Raw genomic sequence first — 15,132 nt, forward strand, 5'->3', positions numbered from 1 at the left:
TTGCATTGAAGACAGATAAGGATGAGGAGAGAGAAGAATTTAAAAAGATACTCAGACAGGCTTCCCAAAGTTGAGTTTCTCAAAATGACGTCTTACGACAGTCCCGCTGTCGGGTTTCTAGCAATGGTTATCTGCCAGTTTTAGTGATTCTTCAGAACTTTCCTCATGGATCAAAACTCAACCTTTTTCCATAGTACCAGTGCTGCTATTTTGACTCAGATAACGAATATTTTTTGCAAGAAGAGGGTGATTTCTTTATTAATGGTCAACCAGATATTATAATTTATTTCTACTTATTTTAGCACATGTATATTCTTCTTCTTATTCCACTCCTCCTCTTCTTCTTCTCCTCCTTTCCCCCCTTCCTCCTCCTCTCCATTATTGATAGCTATGTGTTGAAATCTGTGCTAAAACTTATACTTGAGTGAGTTCATTTAATACTCATAACTACTCTAAGAAGTATGTACTTTTTCTTTTTACAGTTTTTTTCTCATTCTACACATAAGGAGACCCAGACTCTGAGAGTTTAGGTAAAAATTCTAAAAGATGGGAGGGAAAACACAGTTCATGGCTGTTTATATAGGAGAGCTCTATGTTCACCCGTCTACCAAAGCCTGGACAATGAGATAATGAGCTACAGCCTTTCTTCTTTTTTGACTCCTTTGACAGAACTACTGACTAGGAGATGGTCAGACAGCAAACAATCAGGGCATGCACCAGATGGTCACATGGGAAATTTTCCTTCCTCAGGGCATAGGCATCTCAGGGAAGGTGAAATGAGGCATTAGATATGAAACCCTGTGACACTTTATTCGTACTGCATTCAGGATCTCAGAGACAGAAGATATGGTCATCTGTGATGTGGTGTGGTATGGACAGCATGATGTGATGGACATCACAGCTTTCTTCAGTATAGCTCATGGCTTCCACCCTTGAGAGATTGGCAGCCAGATCGTCCTTCTTCAGAGACAACAATATACACCAAATGCTGCTATGTCCATAAAGGGAGACACTTTTTCTTGCCAATCTTTCTCTCTTTGCTTGAGGGAGATTGTCCCTGAGCTAACATGTGTGCCAGTCTTCCTCTATTTTGTATGTGGGACACTGCCACAGTGTGGCTTGAGTCTGCACCTGGGATCTGGCCCTTGAATCCCAGACCACTGAAGTGCAGTGTGAACTTAACCACTGTGCCACCAGGCAGCCCCAAGGGAGATGCTTTTAAAGATAGAAATACCCTACACATAGTCTCAGAGGTTAAACTGTTCTAAGGAGGGATGTGGAAGCCTTAAGTGAGGATTAGTAGGCAAAGGACAGAGTAATCTCGTGTTCTATCCACAAGGATTTGGGGTGGTCTACCAGAGTCCCTAGGTGTTTGTGAATGTTCTAGAGAAAGCTGTGGGTGTGAATTCTTTAGAAGGTGTTAACCTTTAACCTCACAGCTAGTTCATGTTCTCCTTGTTCATTAAACTGTTTCATATATTACCAGCAATTGTCTGGGGAAAGCTTTGGTTGTTCAGAAGCAAAGAGGCGTGGTCCTGAAGCTGGAGGGACGCCAGAAATGCATCTGATGAAGATGTCAGAAGAGGAAAAAGCTGAGTACTGGCTTGAGGTATGGCAGCCACACGGCCCTTGTGCTTCTGTGCCCTCATGATTGACCTGGAAATATTCACCCGTCCTACCTTTCCTGTCAGCACCACAGGATTCTACTTCTGGCCTAGAAGATTGTCAAGAGTTTTGGCAATTGTTTATTTTTCATCCTCGTATTATGAAAATCTTCAAACATAAACAAAAGCAGAGAAAATAGTATGATGAGCCCACTATTCAGCTTCAATAATTATCAACATCCTGGTATCTTTTTAATCTGGTTGTCCCATGTCTTTTTACAATATTTTAAAGGAAATCCAAGAGATTGTGTAATTTCCCTGGTAATACGTCAGGACACATCTCTAACAGATACAGACTCTTTTTTTCCCCAACAGAACCACAGTATCTTAGCACATTCAACAAAATTAACAATAATTATTCGGTATAAACTAATACCCAGTACATTTTCATTTTTCTCTCAAAAAATTTTTTTTAAGTTGTTGATTTGCTCAAATCAGAATCCCAACAAGACCTGCGTTTTGTATATGATTGCTATGTCTCTTGAGTGTCCTTTAGTCTAGACAGTTTCCCTTCCTCTTGTCATCATGTTGCTTGTTTGTTTTCATGTTGCTTGTTTCTTGGGTGGTTTGTTTGGAAAGGAAGTGGGACTGGTGATGAGAATCAAGCAATTTGCTGACATAACTGAGTTCTTTTCCCATTTTTAATTTTATATCTTTAAATATCTGATAAATAAAATTATTTTGGGGCTGGCCCCGTGGCCAAGTGGTTAAGTTCGTGCGCTCCGCTGCAGGCGGCCCAGTGTTTCATTCATTCAAATCCTGGGCGCGGACATGGCACTGCTCATCAAACCACGCTGAGGCAGCATCCCACACGCCACAACTAGAAGGACCCACAATGAAGAATATACAACTATGTACTGGGGGACTTTGGGGAGAAAAAGGAAAAAAATAAAATGTTTAAAAAAAATTATTTTGCCTATTCACATCCCAAATATTATGCACTTTGCCATCATATAGCCACTTTACTTATGAAACAGCACGTAAAACATTGACCAGCTTAAACTAGTTTTGCTTCCTTAAAACAGGTTGTTGATTAATGAGACCTTGCTCAATAACAGAGACAGCACTGCGCCTGTACCAGACAGACACACAGCCACAAGATGACCCCAGTCTTCAGTAAGAAAAATCTGGCTTCCAGCAACCCAAGTAGCTTGATTGCCATATATAGACTGATTCAAGACTAGCCAATCAGCTTACATGCAGCTTACTAAGCTGCAGCTTAGTAGCCCCTAACTCCTTAAATGTTTGCCCCAAACGTTGGACTGGGGAAACAGATTTGAGAGCTTTGCTTCCTATCTCCTTGCCAGTCAGCCTAGCAATAAAGCTCTTTCTTTTCTCAAATGCCCCCGCCATCTTGGCTTCTACGTGCATCAGGGAGTGAGCCCTTGCTCACTAACACTTAGACTTCAATTAGTGTTGCTATACTACTTTTGAGACCCAGCTCAACAGCTACTTGAAAGGTATTTTTTACATTCTACAAACAAGTTTTGGTAAAGTCTTTGGGTGCATTGCCACATCTTGAGTTTATAACTTTTTTCTTTCAATTTCCATGTAGGTATTCAGACTTTTTAAAAATATATATATAAATTATACAGTGTAATCATGTTGCTCTTTATTGATCCAAATTACACCAAATCGTGTTGATGTATCAGTTGTCACTGTTTCATATTTTCTTAATTTGATGACGCTGAATTCTCTCTTTAGATTGCTCAGAAGAATAGTGTGAGCAAATAAGAATGCAAGGCAGATGGTCTCTGAAACACATACATGTATAAAAGTATTAAATGGAACTCCTGCTAAATTGATGGTATATTTAGATTTGATATAGAGAGATGCAAAAATTGAGTTTTTACTTATTATTTTTGTTTCTGATGGGGAGTCACTTGTGTACTAAACATGGAACGTGGCTATGATCTGCAGAGACCAAAATCCTTATCCATTGCCTCCTTCACCATCGTCATAAACACACGGCCATTTTATTCCAATGTGTACTATATGTCTACCCCCACTTTCATAGCCAGGATCTATTTCTGATGCAGTTAGCATTGATGATTTTATTCCATTTGAGAAGTTTTCAGGCCATGAACTTTTCCTTCTATTAAAGGCAATAACATTATCCACTAAAGTAGTGAAACCAACACAACAACTGGATGTTTGACTTTCACACATTTGGCTTTCATTAGGTACAACATTACTGATCAAATACCTATAATGTATATACCATATATATGCTACCAGGAATACACTTGTAAAACATATCCAGACTTCCTTATTTATGGGGAGTTGAGAAAGGGATCACAGGAAAGCAAGGAGCTGCAATTCAGAAACGTGTTTCTCTTTGGCACTTTCTTCTTTGTCTACTTTCTGTATGTTTCTGATATGTTTGGACAAAGGGTTGTAACCTGCATCCTAGTAGGAAGGGCAGTGCTGTTGAAAGCTGATGAAATGATGTTTGTTACAACTTCATTCAGTTGTGGGGTGGGAGGAGGGTTAAAGGAAGAAAGAGAATAAGAGAAGGCTAAAAAGAGGAGAGTCAAGAGAGACTATGGATAGGGGCTGGCCCCGTGGCCGAGTGGTTAGGTTCGCACGCTCCGCTGCAGGTGGCCCAGTGTTTCGTTAGTTCGAATCCTGGGTGCAGACATGGCACTGCTCATCAGACCACGCTGAGGCAGCATCCCACATACCACAACTAGAAGGACCCACAGTGAAGAATATACAACTATGTACCGGGGGGCTTTGGGGAGAAAAAAGGAAAAAATAAAATCTTTAAAAAAAAAAAAAAAAAGAGAGACTATGGGTAAACAATGAGACAACAATGGAGACAAGGAACATGAGGAAAATAAAGCACTGTTAGTATGGAATTGAATTTCAGGAAGAAGAACTCAAAAACTCACCAACAAAAGTTCATAAATTGCAAATGTTGGGTTTGATTAAAAGATAATTCTTGCTCAAATCATAACAGACTTCTCTTTATCTTATTCTCCTATTTTAAAGTCCCATTGTGTTCATTAGCTCAGCTTTTCCTTGTTCTTAAAAAGAAAAAGGTCAAATAGTATTTTCATTGGTTACAAGGTTATTTTATTTTGTGGATATTATTTTATAAATGTAACCTTGGCTATCTTTTATTATTATTATTCACATCAAGTAATAAACCAAAATATTAAAAGGTGACTTCTTACTATTTCACATTATGTTCTTTCATTTTTACTATTTTTTAGGAAAACATATATGCACACAGATCCTAACGCGTGAGTAAATCATTTTCACCCTTGCTGACATTAAGGACTTGGTCTTGCACTATTTAAAAATATTTAGGTTATTATTTATAAATAATCTCTTCTTTAGGTTTAATCCATGATTTTTTAATGTAAAAATTAAATAATAATTTGTATAGACTATAAGTTAGAATTGAATCTTTTTCACTGAGCCAAGGATATAAAGTTCAGTTTATGCATTCTTGAGCTATTCATAAGCCAGTTTTCAATACCCTTGTGTTATAGAAGGATTAAATTATAGCTTTGCAGTAGATTAGGTTTCTTTGTATTATTGTATTTATACATCTGGTTGGTCTATTATGCATTTTCTCCATAGTATCTTATAAACTGATTAGGACATAACTCCTTCTCTATTGTGTTCGTAAGAGCCCACCATAGCATGGATTTAAAAAGCAAAATTAAATACCCAATATCTCTGGCTTAGAAAATCATTGTTTCTCAATTGCTGCATTGTAATTCTGTCTATAGATCTACCCACCTACACTGAGCTTTAAAAAGAAAATGCAATTAAAGACACAGATTGCCGTGAACGAAGAATTATATTCTACCAATAATGATGAGTAAACTTTCCCCATTTCTGACCCCGGAGAGGCCATCTTTGAGCTTGACTATAGAAAGGCTTGGATGGTACTCTTATGTCTTAGTACAATACATAATATATAAGTATGTTCAGAGATCAGTTGACATTTCTTTTGGCTTTAAGAAGCTGAGCCTTTGTGTCCTAAAATTATAGGCACATAATCCTTGAATCTGCTGTGTGGCCAAAAAAAAAAGTCAAGCATGCTTTTTTTGTTTGCTGAAGGGTGGATATACAATATCAAAGTAAAATGTTTCGTATTTTACTAAGTGATAAAATGTCATTCAAGTGATAATACTCTTCACCACTTAGCAGTTTCTGGCTTTCATGTTTGAGAAAAACAAACTGGAAGGACTGGCTAAATCCAGCCAGAGGTAAGGGGGCTTTGCAAGCTCTTCTCACAGTGTTGAGCTTCCGGTTACAGTCTGCCGAAACAGGGACGCCTGGCACATCATAAATACTCCTAAGTTTGTTGCCTGATTGACTGAGAGGAGCATCCAGAAGCATTCAGATTTGTAGACTGGAAAATGAAAGTGACCAATAACTTACATTTAACACGCTTTTGCTTTCTATGACCTCAAATATCTAATTATAACTGTCCCAAAGGCCTTTTAGACCAAACGTTGCATACACTTACATTCTTAGAAGGGAAAAGTAGGGGTTACATTAGCTTATGTTGCTTTCCTTGGCTGCATAGAAACTCTGGAAAATTATGATTAGTGTAGAGTGGTATAAAAGGAGGGTTGCAGATTAAGTAATAAATCACACAGATTATTTTGTATCTCCTCTTTCTTCCTCCTTTCTCCTCTCTCCCTCATTTCTTCTCCTATAACCTCTCTTCCCACCTTATCTCTGGTCTGCCTTTGACGGCAGGAGCTTCTCTACCTGTGAAAATGTGCATTGGACCATGACCTGTACGGTCCCCAGAATTGTTCTCGGGGTGAGAAACCTTCATGGGGGTTAGAAACAATTAACGTTTCCATTTACAACTAGACCCAAAGCTTTATGAGCGGCAAAGATGTAAATTTATTTTAACCTTAAACCTAAAGTATAATTTTTGTATGTGGGAAACCAGTAGCAGGAGACTAGTGTGATTGGGAGATACATTTCAATTAATTCTTCCACCAACACCTTATCTCTTCTGCATCAGAACCTTTTATAGTGTTAAAATTAACAATTATGCAGCTGATGGCTGGCTAAATCCACCAGGGGACCTGGAGAGAGCCTCAGATAACACGACACATATAAATCATTCAGGAGAACAATTCATGAAAGAAAAGTTATCTGTGTTTGGGATGACATTGGAAGAACCAAATAGGAGTCAGTTTGAAGAAGGGACCTTCAGTCCCATTGTCCAGCTTGCCTTTTTCTTTTTTTTTTTCTAATTGTGTCATAATATACATTTTTAAAATTAATTATCCATTAGTGGCAAGATAAATGTCTCTTCTTGTACTAAGGAAATAGTGGCCTCAGTGGTGAAAGATTATTTCACATGAGTAGTACTCTTAAAGAAAGCTGTTACCAGATAACGTGGCAACTGTTCTTTGAAGAAGCACAATGAAGGGTGACAGGCAAGCCCATGTTTACCAAACTGAAGAGAGGACTGGCAGATTGCAGGCCACTGATCAGTTACATAGGCAGAGGGAAGCAGGTCTGGAATGATGTTACACCAGACCACGTAGATCACCAAGTTGTAAGTACTTCAGAATATAACAACCCATGAAACTGGGTCCTAGGGATTACCAAGCACTATTTTCAGGGGTTTTTTCCACCACAAAATGCTTTGCAAGTACCTCTAGAATTGGCTTTATACTTAAACCTTCAGTCGCCAGAAAAGATGTTTATTTCAGGCTGTTTTGTAAATATAGCGTTCTTGATGCAGGGAAAATATATACACATACACACATTCTGGAATAAACTGGAATTTAAAAGGACCAATTGACAAACACTAGTCTTGCAAGTGATGTTTTATTTATTTATGTTTTTCTTTAAATTTTATTTTTATATACAATTTATATACAACGTCATTGATACTTAAAAAAAATCATATCTGTGCGGTTTTGATTCATCTTTCTTGGCTACTGGTTTTAAATTTTAAACTTCACTCATAGTCAACAGAAACATTTAACTTGCTGTTTCCACGTATGGAATAGTAACTAGGTTGAAAGCTTTACTAAGCACTGGAGTGACAAAATCGTCGTATAATTTTCATTTCTTTAAAGTAATTTATTCTTTTCCCCTCACTCCCACATCTTGCTACTAACCTGCAGAAGAAATACAAATTATGAGAGGAGAAAAAAAGATAGGGGTTTTTGACAAGGTTGAATAACCATGTCACAGTTTAGTGAACTTTTGACTATTCGTTATTCTTTAGTGAAGGATGAATTATAGTTGCCTTAATATTTATTTGCATCCGAGATACCTGGATAAAAATTTATTGTTTTCTTTTTGTAGTCCATTAAATTGCACCTAAAAGCATTTATGATGACACACAATGTTTTTAATTATTTGCTTTGATGAGCCTATCAATTATAATTAATATGGTTTACAATTATAATTAAGACAAGGTTACAAGACTCCTGCAGGTTTTGTCACTGAAGAATGGTGAGGCTGGGGAGACCCTGTCAGAGCGCTTCTCCCCTTGGCCCAGTGCAACCTCCTCCACAGAGGTCTTTCTGGTCTTACACTCTATTCAAAGACGATTTAAAAAAAAATATCTAGATGTTATTCTCATATCATAAAATTCACCATTTTGAAGTGTGCCATTCAGCGGGTTTTATATATTCACAGAGTTGTGCAGAGTCGTCACTCTAATTCCAGAACACATTCCTCACCTTAGAAAGAAACCCTTCCCTGTTAACCGTCAGTCCCCACTTCCCCCAGCTCCCAGCCCTTGGCAACCACTAATCTTCTTTCTGTCTCTATGAATTTACCTATTCGGGACATTTCACATAAACGGAATCATACAATATGTGGCTTTTTGCATCTGGCTCCCTTCACTACGTGCTATTCCCCGTGCTAAAGTAGGTGAAGATCAAAAGGAAGAAAACTTTTCTACCCTCATGGAGGTCATAATATGGTAGGACAATCAGGCTAGAAGAATGTACGCTATACACAGTATGGGTAGCACATTTTCCTCCATTCTGTCGCTGATTTCTTTGGTGTACTATTTATAAAAACAAAATGATGGCCCCTATTATGTTATTTCGAGGGTGACACTGCCTGCGCAAACCAGAAGTGGAAGCAGCCTACGCTTCATCTTTACTTTCCACTTTATGCTCCGTTTTTACGCACAACTTCTCTTTATTTCTTAGTCAAAGGTCAAGAGCACGTAAAGACCTGGGACAGGTTAGTGGGTCACTTTCAAGCTGCCTTTAAACAGTGGGCAGACTTGCTTTGCGTCCTGTTCACAGGTTAGTTTCCTATCCACTCATGGAGCATAAAGATGCTGCTATATGCGCTGCCAACATTAGCACACATTATAACACATTCCCCCTGGTGCCATCTTTTTGTATGACTGAAAGCCAATATTCTGACTTTAACTCAAAGCCGTCCCTTAAAAATCCGCACAACCAAAAATCCTCTCTTGCTTCCTTTAAAATGTTCTGTGAACATCTTTGATAACCCAAGTCAATTTAAAATTATTTTCTTTACTCATAAAAGTTATAAAAATTCTCTATAGGGACAGCCCAGTGGCATAGTGGTTAAGTTTGTGTGCTCCTCTTCAGCCACCTGGGGTTTGCTGGTTCAGATCCTGGGCGTGGACCTAGCTACACAGCACTCCTCAAGCCATGCTGTGGCAGCATCCCATGCAGAAGAACTAGACTGACTTACAACTAGGATATACAATTACGTACTGGGGCTTTGGGCAGAAAAAAAAAGTTATAAAAATTCTCTGTAGGGCTGGCCCAGTGGTGTAGTGGTGAAGTCCGTGTGCTCTGCTTCGGTGACCTGGGGTTTACTGGTTCAGATCCCAGTCGCAGACCTACACACCTCTCATCAAGCTATGCTGTGACGGCATCCCACATACAAAATAGAGGAAGATTGGCACAGATGTTAGCTCAAGGACAATCTTTCTCACCAAAAAAAAAAAAAAAAAAAAAAAAATCTGTGAAAAAGTTGAAAAATAAATTATGCAGAAGAAAATAAGAATCACCTATAATCCTGCCACTTAGAATAAACTAATGTTGATATTCTGTATTTAATTTTACTCTTTTTGTTCACATATATTCTTTCAAATTCAATAAAAACTATTAAATGGCTCTAATGTGCAAGGAGGAAATGAGTGGTAGATAAGAATAAATCTCTTGGAGTTTGGAAATTTATAAAAATTATGATCACACTGGTTATAAGGTTAGTATCTTTCCCTCCCCCCAATAAACATTAGGGTAAGTGTATTTTCCCATATCTTGAAATATTCTTCAAAAAACATGACTTGTCATACCTGCGTACAAATGGACCGTAATTTTCAGTGTGACTTGTTTAGGTTGTTTTCCCTTTTTTTTTTTACTATTAAAAATAATGCTGTGTCAGGGCCGGCCGTGGCCGAGTGGTTAAGTTTGCACGTTCTGCTTCAGTGGCCCAGGGTTTCTCTGGTTCGGATCCTGTGCATGGACATGGCACCACTCATCAAACCATGCTGAGGCGGCGTCCCACATAGCACACCCAGATGCATTCACAACCAGAATATACAACTACGTACTGGGGGGCTTTGGGGAGAAGAAGAAGAAGAAAATGATTGGCAACAGATGATAGCTCAGATGTTAGCCCTTTGAAAGTTTTTCAATATATTAAATTTTCAATTTTTGTCCAATTATTACATTGAGAGTGAATGATTTTCTGGGCCCCTGACAAATTTTCCAATTCTAAGAAACTGACTTTAGCTCTTACCACGTATGAAATAATATACTTGTCACACTGCACATCCTTGTCACATTTTAGGCACCAAAAATATGTGAGTTTCCTTCCTCCCTTTCCTATGTTAAAATGTATCTATTTCCGCCCATGAGACCATTCTCTAGCACCCAGCCCAGAGCTTGGTAGAGGTCAACTTCAACTTTTGATGATTGAGTAACTGAAAGAATGAATAAATAATAAGTATATAATAAGATTAGAGAAGGTGGTGTCTTATATGTCCCAGTTTTTCAACCTTAGTTACTATTTGTCAATAAATTTTACTAATTCTGCTGGTCCACTTTTCTTTTCAGTAGTTATGTTCCATACGTATATAACTAGATATCCTTTAATTCCATTCTCTTTCAGATTGATTCTAAACATTTGATACTTCAAGGGTTACTTTTAGGTTACTTCCAACTCTACCATCATTCTCCAATGATGCAATGTTGCGATCCCTTTCCATATGTGTGTGTGCTAGCACAGACCTGAGTTATAGTGGGTGCTTAATTAAGAGTTGTTAAATTTGAAATCTGATTCTTTTCTCTCCCCTAATCCTTATTAATGATCTTATCTCCTCTTTACTTGACCTGATATATTTTAAACTATATTACCTTCATTTCTTGTACTAAAGTTTATGTTGTTTCTCTTCTGAGTATTGCAGACATCTTCGGCTTTTAGACATAATTTTTACATAATATTTGATGTTAACAATAAGAGAGAGTGCACCTTTGAGTTATTCTTTTACCATATTTTGTGATTTCAAAGAGCTCTCAAAATTTCTTTTCACCCTCTTTTTCTTAAGATTAGCCTGGGTACCACATCTCTTCTCCTTGCCTAGCAGTGTGCTATTTCCTGTGTGCTTCCTTCTTCTGGGACTCAAATTCTGTTAGACTTGCTTCTCGTGTTCTTTAGTCTTTCCGTTTATCGACATCTTCTTCCTTCCTCTTCTCTTCCTTCTTCTTTTGTTTTTTTTGAGGAAGATTAGCCTTGAGCTAACATCCTCTGCCAGTCCTCTTTTTGCTGAGGAAGACTGGCCCTGAGCTAACATCCGTGCCCATCTTCCTCTACTTTATATGTGGGATGCTTACCCCAGCATGGTATGCCAAGCAGTGCCATGTCCGCAACCGGGATCCAAACCGGGGAATCCTGGGCCGCTGAAGCAGAAGTGAGCACTTAACTGCTGTGCCACTGGGCCGGCCTTGCCTCCCCTCTTCTTTGCTTCTCTTCCTTTTCCTTCTCCATTTCTCATTTGGGAGACTTCGGGTAAAGCTCTCCCTTCTAAGGAAGTGTTCTGTATCTTGTTCTCAGTAACGTGTATTATCTTCTATCTGTTGTTTTCTTGACTAGTTTCCAAACCATCATTTGTGTCTCATTTTCTCCCATGTCCCTTCAAGAAAGCTATTTTATTGGGCTGGCTGGTGGCACAGAGGTTAAGTGAGCACGCTTCGGTGGCCCCAGGGTTCACCAGTTCGGGTCCAGGTTGCAGACCTATGTACCGCTTGTCAAGCCATGCTGTGGCAGGTGTCCCACATAAAATAGAGGAAGAAGGGCAAAGATGTTAGCTCAGGGCCGGTCTTCCTCAGCAAAAAGAGGAGATTTGGTGGCAGATGTGAGCTCATGACTAATCTTCCTCAAAAAAAAAAAAAAAAAAAGAAGAAGTCTATTTTATTAACATTCCCCACCACTCAACTTCCATCCTCTTCTCCCTGTTTCCTTCTCTTACACTCTGGGAACTTCCGAGAATTTATTTGGGCTTATGTTACCTGTTTTGATTTTTCTTCAACATTTTCATTCTGGGTCCTTAGAGATGGCCCAGCAAATCAGCCGGGGCTTAGCACTTTTTGGGTCCTTTTTAAAGAGCAGACACATCCCCACAGCCAAGCGACTCTTGCAGAGGAATTTTTGTGTCATTTTCGGTATCAACTTTAATCTTTTGCTCATTCTGAAAACCAAACCAAATCAAACAAAACCACAAAACAACAAAAAACTGACAAGTTTTTTAACAGTAATTTTCTCTCTTGCCTCAATTCTATTCTGTATCTGTATTTCCTTGCTCCAATCAAAAGTTTACTGTTATTTTTACTGAAGTTGTCAGTGCAACAAAAATATCTTCTTGCTGAGGTCACAATGTTTCCCATACTCATAGTTTTGTTTAAGGAGAATGAATTGCATTCTGACTTATTAAGAATGTCTTTCCAAAGTATTCATCCTTTTCTCTTAATGCTGTATCCAAAATAAATGCTCATATTTCCCCCTGATTATATGAGTCACCCATTAAATTCTTTGCTTCCTGTGATTTGAATTCTAAGGTTCTTGTATAATGAAAAAGCTCAATAAGTTTTTGTTGGATGAATAGGTAAACCTTAATTTATCTCATGCCAGTTGCAATAATGATTAATATCTTCATCTCCACCAGTATTACGTCATCTTTACCCCAACAGCTAACATTTACTAGCACTTACTATGTGCCAAGGACTAACATTTTAGAGGCATTATCTAATCATAGCAGCTGCACATAACTTTGTTTTTCTTTAGAATAACTTCATCTAGATTTCAAGACCCCATTCTACCATGCTTGCAGATGCTTTATCTCAGATACTTCAGGGTTCTCCCTTCCTCTGGGGTCATTTCTAAACTTCAAGATTGTGACAGACACTGTGGTTAACCAATATAACTCATCTAACTTCCTCATTGACAAAATGCTTATATTGTACTGAGCAGCAAAGTGCCCAGCTTAATATTCCCTTTCTCTGCCTCCTTTGCAGCTGGGGTGGCCAATTCTGGCCAATGGGACATAAGAGGAAGCCAGCTGGCAATTTCTAGGAAACATTTTGCTCTGACATGGGCTGATGCTGGCTCCTCCCTGCCTCCTCCTTCTTTCTGCTTTGATCTCAGATGTGATGCCTGGAGTGGAGGCAGCAATTTTGTGACCATACAAGAAAGACCGAAAATTGCAAACATGTTATTGAACTGTAGAATCACTTTGAGTAATCATCTATTTTTGGGCTTCCTATAATGTGAGAAAAATTAATGCCTATTTTTAAACTCCCTGAAGTTGTCTTTTACACTGCTTGCAGCTGAATGTATTCCTAAGGAATACGGGAGAGGCTATAAAGTATTATGGGTGTGAGGGTCCTGTCACGCTTCAGTCACTAGCATCCCAACTAGTCCTCTATTGTCATTTCACACAGGTCATTACTGAGATCCCTTGTACCTGGCTAATGATTGTTTCTAAATCCTGCAACTTTCTATTCTAGTTCTTTGCCATGATGGTGTTGGTGGTGGTGGCAAGGATGCCACTCTGGGATATGATGATATTTGTAAAGCTGGTTATGGCTCTGTGGTAGGCTATTACAATGGTGGCTCCCCTTAGCCACCCCTTTAGGTATTCATGCCTTGTCTAGACCATTCCCAAATTGACTCTAGGCTTGATCTCATGACTTGCTTCAGCCAAAAGGACATTAGCAAGCATAGTGCAAACAGAGGCTCAATAAGCTGTTTATACATTGGAGCTCGTCTGGTTGGAATGTTTCCAGCCACCACGGTCTGAGAAGCCAATAGCTACATAGAGAGGCCATTGGAAGAGAACGGAGGCACTCCAACTGATCCTCATCTGAGCACCCAGCCAACAGCTAGCACAAACCGCCAGCCATGCAGGTGAGCCATCTTTGGTATTCGAGCCCAGTTGAGCCTCCAAATGACTACAGCCCCAGTTGAACCATGTGAAGCAGAAGAATCGCCTATCTGAGCCCAGGCAACCCACAGAATCATGAGAGGTAATAAAAGGCTTGTTGATTTAAGCCACTAAGGTTTGGGATAGTTTGTTACACTGTGATAGATAACTGGAAAAGGTCCCTTCTTCCTAAATACGTCATCACTTAGAGAACTGCAGCACTGTAATGACTAGCACATCTATAAATATAGAAAAAGAGATAAGTATTTTGCTTTTGCATTTTTGCTGCAAGTCCTAGATATAATTTTTGTGTGTATGGAACACAAGAAGCCTGATACATTTTTGAGCCAATTCAAAACACTACATTTTCTATTTTATTCTACTTAGCATTTATATAGTGCTCATTATCACATAAAATATAGGTGCTTTACAATATTATTATTTAGCATTTATATAACACTTTTTGCTTTCAACGTATGCTACAAATTATTTTAATTTTTATATTTGGAAAGTACTTTATAGTCATTTAAATTTTAAAATCATTTCATAACCCTCCTTGTGGAGGAGAAAATATATAACCAATATTGGGTCCAAATTTATATCTTCCCTGAGTATGCACATATGTTGCCTGCCTGGGTCCAAGACAATGAGTAGAAATGGACATCAATCCCATTGCAACGAAGGCCACACCAGAAAATCTGTACTGAAAAAATGAATCTCAGCCAATTGCTTCCTTCAAGCAATGTTTGATACAAATATCCTAGAAGCCATAGATATATTTGCACAGCAAGTCAAGCTGGAGGTAGTGCACTGTGGCAAAGCAGAGCAAAAACTTCGGAATGAGCAGTCGGACAAGGTCCTCAGCCTCTCTGATTATTAGCTTTTTATCTATAAAATACCATTTTATAGAGCGATTAGGAGGATTAAATGAGATAACACGAGTAAAAACACTTTCTACGGGCCTGATACGCTGAAAGTGCATTAAAAATTAGAGCCATTCTTATTACTAAGATGTGTTATTAAGATTATTACTAAGATCTTATTACT

Source organism: Equus caballus, chromosome 17, assembly GCF_041296265.1.
Source record: "Equus caballus isolate H_3958 breed thoroughbred chromosome 17, TB-T2T, whole genome shotgun sequence".
Lineage (NCBI taxonomy): Eukaryota > Metazoa > Chordata > Mammalia > Perissodactyla > Equidae > Equus > Equus caballus.